Here is a 14,016-nt window from a genome sequence, read left to right as displayed (position 1 = left end):
ATGGCCTACTCCTGTTCCTAGTTCTTATGTTCAATCTTTCCTCATTGCTGCAATTTTCCAGTCTTGGCAACATCTTCGTAAATCTCCTCTGTATTCTCTCTAAAACAATTCCATCCTTTCTGTAATTAGAACATAGAACATTACAGCGCAGTACAGGCCCTTCGATCATCGATGTTGCGCCGACCTGTGAAACCACTCTAAAGCCCATCTACACTATTTCCTTATTGTCCATATGTCTATCCAATGACCATTTGAATGTCTTAGTGTTGGCGAGTCCACTACTGTTGCAGGCAGGGCATTCCACATCCTTACTACACTCTGAGTAAAGAACCTACCTCTGACTTATATCTATCGCCCCTCAATTTAAAGGTATGTCCCCTCGTGCTAGACATCACCATCCGAGGAAAAAGGCTCTCACTGTCCACCCTATCCAATCCTCTGATCATCTTGTATGCCTCAATTAAGTCACCTTCTTCTCTCTAACAAAAACAGCCTCAAGTCCCTCAGCCTTTCCTCATAAGATCTTCCCTCCATACCAGGCAACATTCTGGTAAATCTCCTCTGCACCCTTCCCAGTGCTTCCACATCCTTCCTATAATGCAACGACCAGAATTGCACGCAATACTCCAAATGCGGCCGCACCAGGGTGTTGTATAGCTGCAACATGACCTCATGGCTCCTAAACTCAATCCCTCTACCAATAAAAGCTAACACACCGTACGCCTTCTTAACAACCCTCTCAACCTCGGTGGCAACTTTCAGGGATCTATGTACATGGACACCGAGATCTCTCTGCTCATCCACACTGCCAAGAATCTTACCCAGTAAGATTGTCTTCCTGTTATTCCTTCCAAAATGAATCACCTCACACTTTTCTGCATTAAACTCCATTTGCCATCTCTCAGCCCAGCGCTGCAGCTTATCTATGTCCCTCTGTAACTTGTAACATCCTTCCGCACTGTCCACAACTCCACCGACTTTAGTCTCATCTGCAAATTTACTCACCCATCCTTCTACGCCCTCCTCCAGGTCATTTATAAAAATGACAAACAGCAGTGGCCCCAAAACAGATCCTTGTGGTTCACCACTAGTAACTGGACTCCAGTCTGAACATTTCCCATCAACCACCACCCTTTATCTTCTTCCAGCAAGCCAATTTCTGATCCAAACTGCTAAATCTCCCTGAATCCCATGCGTCTGTATTTTCTGCAGTAGCCTACCATGGGGAACCTTATCAACGCTTTACTGAAATTCATATACACCACATCAACTGCTTTACCCTCATCCACCTGTTTGGTCACCTTCTCAAAGAACTCTATAAGTTTTGTGAGGCACGGCCTACCCTTCACAAAACCGTGTTGACTATCTCTAATCAAATTATTCCTTTCCAGATGATTATACATCCTATCTCTTATAAACCTTTCCAAGATTTTTCCCACAACAGAAGTAAGGCTCACTGGTCTATAGTTACCGGGGTTATCTCTACTCCCCTTCTTGAACAGGGGGACAACATTTGCTATCCTCCAATCTTCTGGCACTATTCCTGTAGACAAAGATGACTTAAAGATCAAGGCCAAAGGCTCAGCAATCTCCTCCCTAGCTTCCCAGAGAATCCTAGGATAAATCCCATCCGGCCCAGGTGACTTATCTATTTTCACCCTTTCCAGAATTGCTAACACCTCCTCCTTATGAACCTCAAGCCCTTCTAGTCTAGTAGCCTGAATCTCAGTATTCTCCTCGACAACATTGTCTTTTTCCTGTGTGAATACTGACGAAAAATACTCATTTAGCACCTCTCCTATCTCCTCGGACTCCAAGCACAACTTCCCACTACTGTCCTTGACTGGCCCTACTCTTACCCGAGTCATTCTTTTATTCCTGACATATCTATAGAAAGCTTTAGGGTTATCCTTGATCCTACCTGCCAAAGACTTCTCATGTCCCCTCCTGGCTCTTCTTAGCTCTCTCTTTAGGTCCTTCCTAGCTAACTTGTAACTCTCGAGCGCCCTAACTGAACCTTCATGTCTCATCTTTACATAAGTCTCCTTCTTCCTCTTGACAAGTGTTTCGACTGCTTTAGTAAACCACGGTTCCCTCACTCGACCACTTCCTCCCTGCCTGACAGGTACATACCTATCAAGGACACGCAGTAGCTGTTCCTTGAACAAGCTCCACATTTCCATTGTGCCCATCCCCTGCAGTTTTCCTCTCCATCCGATGTATCCTAAGTCTTGCCTCATCGCATCATAATTGCCTTTTCCCCAGATATAACTCTTGCCCTGCGGTATATACCTATCCCTTTCCATCACTAAAGTAAACGTAATCGAATTGTGGTCACTATCACCAAAGTGCTCACCTACCTCCAAATCTAACACCTGTCCTGGTTCATTACCCAGTACCAAATCCAATATTAGGTGACAAGAACTGCACACATGAACATCACCACCTGCAAGTCTCCCTCCAAGCCACACACGACTCTAACTTAGAACTATAACAATGTTCCTTCACGGTCTCTTGCTCAAAATACTGGAACTCCTGGTACAGTGGATGTACCAACACCACATAATCTGTGGTGGCTCAAGAAGGCAGCTCATCACCACCTTCTCAAGGGCAATTAGGGATGGGCAATAAATGCTGGCCTAGCCAGTGACACCCACATCCCACAAACAATTTTTTAATAGGACATCCTCTTTATGCATTGCAGTGCAGTTCTACTACTCTACTCATTGTCCAATTTCAACTTTTTTTTTAGCTAAAAGTTTGATCATCAGTTTGACCAGAGGAGCACATGGGAAGTAAACAACCACAAAGAAGCAGAAGAGAACAAGGAGTCGGGGAACCCAGGCAAAGGTAATAAGCTTTTCATTACTCGAAGAAAGATTGTCCAAAAATGTAAGCTGTGTTTGGAAATTGAAATTACTATTATATTACTGAAAATTCAATCACTGTGGGAAAAGCAAAACGTCAATAAAAATCTGAATTAAACAGTAAAAATACTATGATACTTCAGTGCCTAAAGCATGCTTTTATGTAGATCTGGCTCAACTAATGGCCTTCCACAAATTTGCTTATGTAAGATCAGAGCACAGTACTGGACCTTAATATAACCATAGCATCAGTATAATAACACCTGCGCGCACAACAAGTACAGCACGTCTCCCTTGAATGTTTATTAGATGACTGGAAAATATGCACCAGATAATGTGCACTGTACACATGAGTACAGCTTTGGAAAGGAAATATTTACTCAGAAAACGAAAGAGTCTTTTTTCCTGCTGGAAAATGGGATCATACACAGGCTCATTTTAAACAATAATCTATCACCCACTGACCCTTGAGGTCAACATAACTAGGCTCCTGAATGAAACATTGAACAGGTGAATCAACGATCCACAAAGGGACCTCAATACACAAAAAAAGAAGCCATTGATGCTGATTTTTGTGGAACACAATCAGTGTGAATGCCCTGCTGTCCCCAAAAATTTGTTTTGACCCACTACCAATTCCTACCAGCTACTCCCCTCAATTACCATTGAGATGACTTATCCCATTTTATAAACTGACTTCTCTTTTACTGCTGGATCTCCTGTTCCGCACTTCTCTGATCAGACGACTGCTTGTCAGTTTGTTGAGTACTGGCAATTCACTGAAATTCTAAAATTGAGGCGCCTACATTAATATGCCCTTGGGTGAATCTGGCGCACTCGGCTTCAGCAGACACCTGATTAGTCCCGGCTGGGATTTTCCAGTCCCATCCATGGTGGGAATCGCCATGGGTGGGACCGGAAATTTGACAGACCAGCCAACGATTCATTGAGTTCGGGCAAGAGCCTACTGATCTGTTTTCCAGTTGATCGAATATAAAAACAGTTGATTTTCATAAACAATGAAACGTGTGCATTGAAGCAATTCTCTAGCAAATCTATTTGAGTACTTTAGGCAAAATCAATAGTCAGAGTCTCATTTGAATGTCAAGCACTAAGATTTTTTCTGATGGGTGCTAATTAATGTTTCCATGAACAGAAAGGGATTATGCAAGCATGATTGAGAATATTTTGAGGTAAATGTTGCAAAGTCCATGCTTTGGTGAGGATCTCATAACCAATGTGTACTGTTCACCTTTATCCAACATGTGTTATCTGTACGTCAGGTCATGTTGGTGGCATGAGCTGAACAAAATTTACCTGACTGTGTAAATTCCCTCATGATCAGCCTAGTTCAAGTAACTAGCTTAAATCCAAAAGCCAACTGTAAACTGTTAGTCATATCTTTAAAATTGAGAAACCTGGTGAAAGGAGACTATAATGGACAGTATTTTGAATGTCAAGGTAAATTTACTATTCCTATGCTTCCAGCAAAGAGCTCACTGCAATTGAAGGGAGCTTGGATCAAAGATAGGAGTACAGCATTGTAACATCAGTTCTGTAACCCAAAGCTATTCTTATTCATATTACATGAAGGCTATAACTTAACCTAAACCCTCTGGAAATATAGTGATAATTAAGTGAATCAATAAATTATTGCTATGGGTTTTGCTCAGAAAAGACAGCATAGTTGGGACCTAAATGAAGGCCCTGGAGTGTTTGCTGCCTTTCATCAGCAAGTGCTTTGGCACATATTAGTGACTTGGGGTTAAGTATTACATTGAAAAATGTAATTCCTTGAAGTATCCACATATAATTACATACTACAAACCTCGTTGTTTTATCAACCATTGTATGGCTCGGAATACTATTTCCGCACACATTCTGCCATGAGAATATTTTTAGAGTAATGTTAGAATTTTACTAATTCATTGCATCTAGAATGAAGATGCAGGATATGCTAAATCTACCATGTTTTATGTAATGGGGTTTTCTTAAAGCTGTTATTCCGGGTAAATTCATTGAGACTCTAAAACACAGAAGTTACACCAAAGCAGAATTTTACACAATATTAGAAATAATAATCAGAGAAGAGGTAAAACCTGCTGCCAATTTGCTTTCACCATTTTACACTGTCATACAAAGTCGAAATGTATCCAAATGAATGTTATTGTTTCATAAACATTAACATATTTGTATCTTCTGAAAATTACTTTAACCTGTTTGTTTTAAATGAGCCATATAGTACCTCTGGTAATGAAAACAAATATATTTGATTGAAATATATTAAGAGTTTGTATGATATGAGGAGGAGATATAATAGGGCTGGATTCTCCAGTGCCCCAGCCGTGGGTTTCTCGGTGGCGCACCGTTCACTGGCGGCATGATTCTCTATTCCCACCGCTTGTCAAAGGGATTTCCCATTGAAGCCACCCCACACTGTCAGGAATCCCACAGGCGGAGGTGTGCTGCCGGCAGGAACAGAGAATCCCAGCGGCCAGAGAATTCTGGCCATAGTGACATGGTGGTAATGCAAATGAACTGCTAACCCAGAGGCCCAGGCTAATGCTAGGGGTAAATGGGTTCAAATCCCACCACAACAGCTGGTGGAATATGGAAGGCTTTCCTTGCTAAAATTAATACATGTGACGAAAGCATGTTAAGGTCCCCCCAAACAAATTCTGAGCCAGGGTGGCGTAGTGCAATGTTTTTCCAACTTTTTTTCCCGGAACACACCTTTACCACCCGGCTGATCTTCGGGACCCATGCCGGATGATCTTTGAGACCGGCCGACCTTCACAACACCATTTTCTCGTACTTTTAATGCAACAGATGAACGCGCTTGGTCCTCACAATCTCACTTGCTTTGTCATTCATTGTTACATTTCTGCTAAGGGCTTCAGCTGACCATTTAAGTTCTCGCTGCATCCTTTAAAAAAAATCATGAGGTTCGTCCTCGAACTCGCCATGCTTAGTCTTCAAATGCCTTCAAAGTTTTAACGGTTTTAAACTTTCATTTGCCAGTACTTTCCTGCATATATCACACATGGACTTTGCATCCTGATTTGCATTGGCACAATTAATAAAGCCAAACCTCCAGAAATCATCTTTACACTGCTTTGTACCTGATTTCAGCTTCTTCTTAATCAGCTGTTCACCAGAGGCTCTCAAATCAGCACTGCTTTGTCATGCTGTGGATTCACCAGAGCAGCTCACACCACCATTGCTTTGTCCTGCTGTGGACTCTCCTGGGTGTCTCTCTCCAGCAGATATAGTTGTGAGATCCTGTCCTGTTGTGTCTATGGTGCTCTCTTCCTTATTACAAAATGGTCCATTTTAAATTCTTTAGTCCTGTTGCTTGCTTGCTGCAAAGAAAATGGAGGAATCTCTCTCCGGTGATTTCGTGCCCAGACACATGTCGTCAGTGTATGCGATGCATAACCTGCTCTCTGCTGCCGATTTAACATCGATTTTTTTTTTAAAATCTGCTCCTGGTTCAGTGCGTTGACGTCCATACGAGGTGGTCTGTCCCGCTGGGCTCCGGGCCCGTGCACATCTGGCTGAGGGGACATGCATGCTCGGGATAGCTGGCATTCTTGAAAGCCGGTAGCATCCCACATTTTTAAAAGCCTGTCACGACCATTGAGCACTTCTTCAGTGACATGTGAGATTCCCTTTAAGAAAAGTATGTTTCATCAAATGGCTGCAGTGATGTCATTGTGTGGGTGGAGCTGGGCTCCGCTCTGCTTTTTACTTTCGTTTTGAGTTGGCAGCTGCAGTGTGTCTTAGTTTTGTTTTCAGTTGCGGAGCTGCTTTCACAACAAGAAGATGTTATGATCTCTCTCTCTGTAATCGAAAGAATGTCTCCAAATCACTCGATGATTTCAAAGTAATACCTGTTTCAGTAGAGAATTTAAACCTGCTTTTGTGAGGGCCATGAAGAATCCAGCCCGAGTTTCAAGGATACAAATAAATAACATTTATTTACAATAACATATATATACAGCAGCAACCTCACTTGCTGCTTACTCCTTCCTGCTGGTTCCAAACTGGCCAGCTTTATTTATACAGGGAGTCTGCTAATGATTTCTCCGCCCCCCTCATTCGGGAAGCTCATACTCCCACAGATTTGTGGGATTGTCATTAGTCCCCAGCCAATGGTAAGCAGGCAGGTTATAACACCTGCTGTCTTTATTTAAAAAGGGTTTAACTTATGGATGTTGTTTGGGAGGTTATTAAGGGTTATCTATAGAGTACTGTATCTTTTGGGGGTTGGTCAGGGCTGATAGTTGATAAACTGTTTACTGTGTGTTTATAAAATGTTAACTGGATTCATAGAATAAACATTGTTTTTGTTTAAAAATAATTTTAGTTCTTTGTTGCATCACACCTGTAAAGTGGGCCCTTGTGGGTCTGGTGAGCTCCATAATACACTTTGGTGTTCTCTAAACACTGGCCCATAACATCGAGATCGCTCTGTGACCTCCCAACACCCGCCCACGACCCAACCTCCCTAAGTTTGAAAATGACTAGCATAATGGTATTGTCACTGGACTAGCAATCCAGAGACCCAGGTGCTGTTGGGTCTTGGGTTTGAATCCCATCATGGCAGGTGGTGAAATTTGAATTCAATAAAAATCTGGAATTAACAGTCTAATGATGATCATGAAACCATTGGCGATTGTCCTAAAAATACATGTAGTTCACTAATGTCCTTCCAGGAAGGAAGTCTGCCATCCTTACCCGGTCTGGACTACATGTGACTCCAGGCTCACACCAATGCGGTTGACTCTTAACTGCACCCCACTGAAATGGCTGTGCAAGCCACTCCATTTAAGGGTAATTAGGTATGGGCAACAAATGTACACCCAGCCAGTGACGTCCACATCTCAAGAACAAACTTTTTAAAACTTCACTCCGAATGTTTACCATCCTGAGAATTCAGGCCTTAGTCTCAGGCACGGTGCGGCAGTACCTCTTCTGACCACTGCAGAGCTGTGCCTGGATGTGATGGGGTGCTGTTGGCTGCATCTGATTAGCTGACAGCTCTCCAAGGCGGTGTTGCTAACTTTTGGTTGGCTCTTAATTCGTAATTTGCTCTGTTTGTTTAATCTTTGCTCTAGAGTCGCCAGGTATCTTTGTGATACCGCCACGAGGTTCAAGTTCAAGTACTGATCAACAACTCAACACACCAATTAGTAAGATTCAAATCAAAACACATTTATTATGTACAGTAAGTCACTACTTATGCATATAACTCTACTTTCTAGACTATTTCTAGAACTAAAAGGCCTATACGTAGCTTCGGACTGGCTCACCAGGTCAGGGGAACAAATGGCCTTTCATTCAGGTCCTGAGTCTGCAGGATTCAAAAGCTGGTATGGACTTGTAGCTAGGAGCGCCTATCTCGTAGCGAGCATTGACTGGAGACTTACCTGGTTGGTGCGGCAGCTGGGCAGTTCACTCTCAGGGGTTGATTCACGTTGTTGAGTGACCCTGCCAAGAAGGACGATTTGAACTTGGGGACTCTATTTTATAGTCCCCAGGGGCTTCCCGCCCCTCGGGGCGGACCCCATACCTGGTTCCAAATGATTGGACTGCATTCCGATCATTTGGATCGATTTCTCCAATACTGGAGTTGTTCCCTGATCACTGGGCAGTCCCTGAGTGTCCGTTGGCCTTTGTCTTGGCTCCTGTTGGCGCTGAGGAGTCTGGCGTGGTCTTATTCACCTTAAATGTTTCCATTGTACCTGGGGATCGTTCATTCCTATGCAGATGGCTGCTGGTTTCAGTGCTGTCTGGTTTTTGCAAGTTCCAATACACAGGATTTCTGCACTTGCTCATTTTTGCCTGTGTTGGCTGTATTTCCCTTTAGTCTTTGCGATTCTCCATTTTAAGTCGGGAAGTGGCCAACCCAGATGGCTACAGTGGGAATTTCTTTCAAGTGCGAATGGAAGTCCCGCCTGCTGCCACATTAAAGCTTGAAATAGCAGCGGGCCTGTCAGACTCTCCAGGTGACGGGCACTGAGCGGTCGCCATCCTGAAAGTTTAGGCCTGTGTATCACAGCCAGCTGTCTGTGTCAAACAATACAAATTTGGCAAGATTGGACACTGAGCAGCAACTAGTTTTGTATTTTCATAGAAAAACTGACAAAGTGGAATGCAATCCCCAAACACTGGTAAAAATGTTCAAGTCCAATATGACAAAAACAGTCACAATTGGGTGGGATTTTCCAGCCCTGCCTGCCTCGAGACAATAAATTCCCTGCACATCTACGATGATTCCGTGGAGGGGCAGGACCAGCAAATTTACCCCATAGAGCAATAACTCTGATTATAGAGAATAGCAGCCAATTGCAAATGATAATAAGATCATTGGTTTTGCATTTACAAGGAAATATTGATAAAATAGGACATTATCAAAAATCAGAGGTAAAAATTACAGTATTTAATAAAATAACAGTGGAATGTACATATTCACCATAAACCAGTGCCACTATCATTTTACTGACATTCATTCAGACAATATGAATACATGACAAACCTATCATGTTGTCTGATTTTAAGTCTCTTTTCTGTTGACTGGATTCAATTGGTTTACATTTAATCATTTATAATTTCCTATCTGTTATATTTCTGAAGTTCATAATACATCTGTCATACCATCACTGAAATGCTCTGATTAATATAGAGTGCACACCAAACCACTGGAAAATGCAACAAATGAAGCATCAAAATCAAACCAAACCTCTTAAGGAAATAAACTGTGCACTTTTAGTTTTCAAATTCCCTTTAAAAAAGTCTACATCAGCCACTGTTACAGACAATACATCCATACATACTTCTGATTGTATAATGGCAGAATGATAGATATGACAGCAGCTTAAGTTATGACAAGTTGATATCGCATAGTATTTTCAGCATTAATGACATGTTTTCATAAGTCATAAGGCTGAGCTCAGGGCTGCTTTCAAGATGTATGTTTTTGGAAGGTTACATCATTTTTCTGAAACTGTTGATCAACTTTTGCTTGCATTCTGGATTGGCATGTATCTATAAATGGGTGGAATTCATTCCATTAAAGTCAAATGACAGAAAAATAATCTAAAATTGCATCCTGGGCACCTGATAAGGCAGAGTCAGACATGAAGCAATTGCTAGCAAAGAGAAGACCAGATATGAAGGCAGGGAAAGAGAGAATTATAAGTAAAGGAGAGATGAGAAAAAGCCGTAAAATATAGAAGAGAAACACAAGAGAAAGCGGAAAGTAATGAAAGAGAAACTAAGAAAAAATCAACCTCTGAAGTGCTGCCAAATGGTGCTGAACTTGCCCACCTCCCATCTGACGAGAAGACAGCCAGGGAAGAAACCATTAAAAAGTTGGCAGCCTGACTAGGCTAAATTGGGAAGAAGAGAATTTGATTGGCCCCATGCATTGAGTGGATCCCCCGGGGCTAGTTGTGCCATGGCAGTTAAAAGAAATGACAACTTTGGACCAACAGGTAGGAAACGAACCATTCAGTAGACATAAAGATTATTATTGGAGATTGGCTGAAGAGGAAGATGCACAAAAAGAGATAATGAGCTATTAATAAGCCAGAGGCGGTGAACAGAAAAGGAATAAAATGAAATATAGAGAATAAGGAAGGTCTGTGCCTGACAGAAATAATGCAAATTAGATTTGTATGGAAGAAAAATATAATTAAAAAAACAGTAGACTTGGAGAAGAACAAAGACAAAGCTGCGATTCAGTCTCCGCATTGCGTCTAGTGCAGATCTGGTCACGCCGGGTGAACAGCGGGAAAAGCCAAAATCAAGATTCGTGCCAGGCACAAATCATTTTGCGATTCACCCAGCCTGCTCCAAATGGCCAGTTACGGATTTCCAGATCTCACCCCAAAATGGCGAGAATATCATTAACCCTCATTTGCATTCATTTCAATCTCATTAGCGAGATTGAAGTAGAATGCCCCAGGTCCAGGGGGCGATTGATGGCAGGCATCTAGCATTGCATGCACTGGGGCATCAGGAAGTGCCCTATATTAACAGGAACGGGTTCCACTTCCTGAATGTTCAGATCATGTGCAACCGCCGCCTCAGGATCATGCACATGTGTGCCCACTACCCTGGGAGTGTGCATGACAGTTACAGCCTGGAGCACTCGGACATCCCCGGTGTCTTTGAGACCCTCCCCAGGATGACGGGTTGACTTGTGGGAGACAAGGGGGTACCCGCTATGGTCATGGCTGATGATGTTGATGTGGAGACCTGAGACCGAGGCGGAGACCCGATACAATGAGTCCCATGTTGCCACCCGTGCTGTCATTGGGCGGTGCATCGGATTGCTGAAAATGCGTTTCCGATGCCTGACCACTCTGGCGGGACTCTTCAGTGCATTCCTTAGAGGGTCACCCACTTTGTGGTGGTCTGCTGTGCCCTATACAATCTGGCAATGCAGCAGGATGACATTGACATGCTGGTGGAGGAGGAGGTGGAGGGACGTATGGCCTCATAGAATCGTAGAATTTACAGTGCAGAAGGAGGCCATTCAGCCCATCGAGTCTGCACCGGCCCTTGGAATGAGCACCCTATCCAAGCCCACACGTCCACCCGATCCTCGTAACCCCACCTAACCTTTTTGGACACTAAGGGCAATTTAGCTTGGCCAATTCAACTAACCTGCACATCTTTGGACTATGCGAGAAAACCAGAGCACCCAGAGGAAACCCAGGCAAACATGGGGAGAACATGCAGACTCTGCACAGACAGTGAGCAAGCCAAGAATCGAATCTGGGACCTTGGAACTGTGAAGCAACAGTGCTAGCCACTGTTCTACAGTGCCGCCTTCACCTGAGGAGGAGGCAAGGGATGCTGGAGGTCGAGCCCGAGGAGGAGCCAGTGGATGGAGAGGGTCCGACATGCCAGGAAGACCAGGGAGACCCTCACTGTATGAAGATTCTCCTAGGCTGAGGCTGTCCATCAGCTCAACACCCCCACCCCTCCACCCCCCACCCTCTTGATCTTCTGTGGTCCAGTGCTACGTCTAAGTGTGTCTAAGTGTGTCCCCAGGATGTGCATCAGAACTGGAGGCAGCCTGTTGTTTTCCTCTCCCTGTGCCTTTGATGCCCTTGGTGGACGTCCTCTGGAGGACCTGGTGCTGCAGGGCCCTGGCCGTTTTACAGATGTCCACAGGTGTCGCCGTACCACCCTGTTCTGGCTGCTACCTTTGAAATGCGCCGATGTCAGGAGAGGGGAATTCAGAAGAACGGGAGGCCATCTTAGTCTCCTCGGTGGAAGGTCCTGGGTTGGGCTCCTTGGGCGAGAGGAGCAGCTGTAGTGATCTCCAGAAGGGTGCCCCACCTCTCATCCATGGCGCCAAGAAGCCAGGCCAGGTCAGCATCCCCAAAGCGAGGAGCAGGTCTCCACACTGCTATCCTCGTTTCTTGACTGAGCGAGAGTGCTGAGGGAGCGTTTAAAAGCAGCTCCCCTTTCATCTCTCCCTCAGCTGAGGCACGACTTGGGCGAATCAGACAGCGAGGGTGCCAGTCTTGGCGAGGTTCATGTGGGAGCTCACTCTTGGGACTAAATGCGGGTAAGTGCAGGCTGCAACCACACCAATCCGGCTGACAGAAATTCGCTGCACCAAACTTGCCCAAAATGACACTTTTTTCAGCTGAATCGTGCCCAAAGAACATTTTGCTACGAATAAATTACCACCAAAAAAATTCACTTTTATCGGTGGATTTTAACGATCCGTGCTGATGGGCCTTTACCCCTCAGCGGGGGAGCTCAAGACCGGGATTCTTCAAAACAACGGCTAAGTGTTGACACTGGCGTAAACACCGGGGTGTTTCACGCCGGCGTCAACGGGCCTCTTGGCCCAGCGATTCCGTGGCCACAGGAGGCCAGCAAGGCACTGCGCGACATGGCGAAACCACACAGCAGGCTGGCGCACAAGAAGGTAGGCCCTCCCCAGATCGCGCACGCCCACCGATCGGTGGCCCCCGATCGCGGGCCTGGCCGTCGTGGAGGCCCCCGCCTCGGAGACTGATCCCCCGCCCCCTCACCAGGACGGCCAACGCAGCCGCGATGCTGAGCTCCCGCCGGGTGGAACCATACATGAACCACGCTGGCGGGAACTCGGCCGGTCGTCGATGGAGAATCGCCTCTTTCAATGGCCCCCGACCGCGCCGCGTCGAATGCGCACGCGCGACTGTCGCCGATTCTCCAGTTGCCGGAGGGTCACGACCCGGCGTCGGACCCGATCGCGGATCTGACGCTCCGTTCTCCGCCCCCGCACCGAGCGCAATTTTGGCGCAGAAGCTCGAAGAATCCCGCCCCATATTCCATGAGCCCCACGGGAAGCTCAATCAATTCGTCCCTGTGGACCTTGCAGGGCTCATAACACCTTGGTATAGCACAATTCACCAGAATGATGCCAGCACTTTAAGGGTTAAATTGTGATGACAGTTTTCAGAAATTTACTTGTGTTCCTTTCGCTTAGAAGATTGGAGGATAATTTAATTGAGATATTAAGATTAATCTAATAGCAGAGATTTAGAGAAACTCTTCCCTCTGGTGGAAGAATTCAGAACAAGAGGAGTTAAATAAGGAATCACTTTTCACACAAAACGTGATGTAAACCTGGAACCCCCTCTATAAAAGGCTCTGGATGGTATATCAAGAAACATTTTCAAGACAGAGCTGTATATTTCTGTTACTTCTGGGTAAATTCAGTTGAGGTACAGATCACCCATGAACTTAACTGAGTGGCTGAACAGGATCAGCAAGCTGAATGCCTGGCTTCTGCTCTGAGCTTCATATTTTCCCATTATTTCAGTAAATGATGAAGAACACACAACTCGATCACAACTTGGTTAGAGTTATTTTTTATTATTACTGGTTATCCTTCACTAAAGGGGATAATTGGCTTCAATGCATCCAAAAGTTGCTGATGAGGCTGATACGGGACCTGGAGGCTTTAGGGCACGCATGGCATTTGTTGTCATGTGGCATGTCTTGTCCTGTATTTGCAGTTTGGTTCATGCATGCTGTATTCATCGGTCTCACCTTTCCTCTTCATTTTGTTGTTGATGGGTCTCAAAATGCTGGAATCCTTCCCACGGACAGTGCTGCCATCTGGTTAGGTCCA

General features: G+C 44.7%; 1 protein-coding gene across 2 annotated transcripts in view; it reads left to right on the top strand.

The window, feature by feature from the left end:
• dlgap1a (discs, large (Drosophila) homolog-associated protein 1a) overlaps positions 1-14,016 on the top strand; it is a 1,321,170-nt gene that overhangs the window by 779,356 nt on the left and 527,798 nt on the right. For both annotated transcript variants that reach the window (XM_072467915.1, XM_072467917.1), the window contains exon 4: positions 2,753-2,850. The gene's annotated coding sequence lies outside the window, so the exon portion shown is untranslated. The remainder of the gene's footprint in view (positions 1-2,752; positions 2,851-14,016) is intronic.

The sequence above is a fragment of the Scyliorhinus torazame genome, chromosome 11 (assembly GCF_047496885.1).
Source record: "Scyliorhinus torazame isolate Kashiwa2021f chromosome 11, sScyTor2.1, whole genome shotgun sequence".
NCBI lineage: Eukaryota > Metazoa > Chordata > Chondrichthyes > Carcharhiniformes > Scyliorhinidae > Scyliorhinus > Scyliorhinus torazame.
The sequence above is the reverse complement of the archived record's forward strand: the minus strand, read 5'-3'. Positions and strand labels throughout refer to the sequence as shown.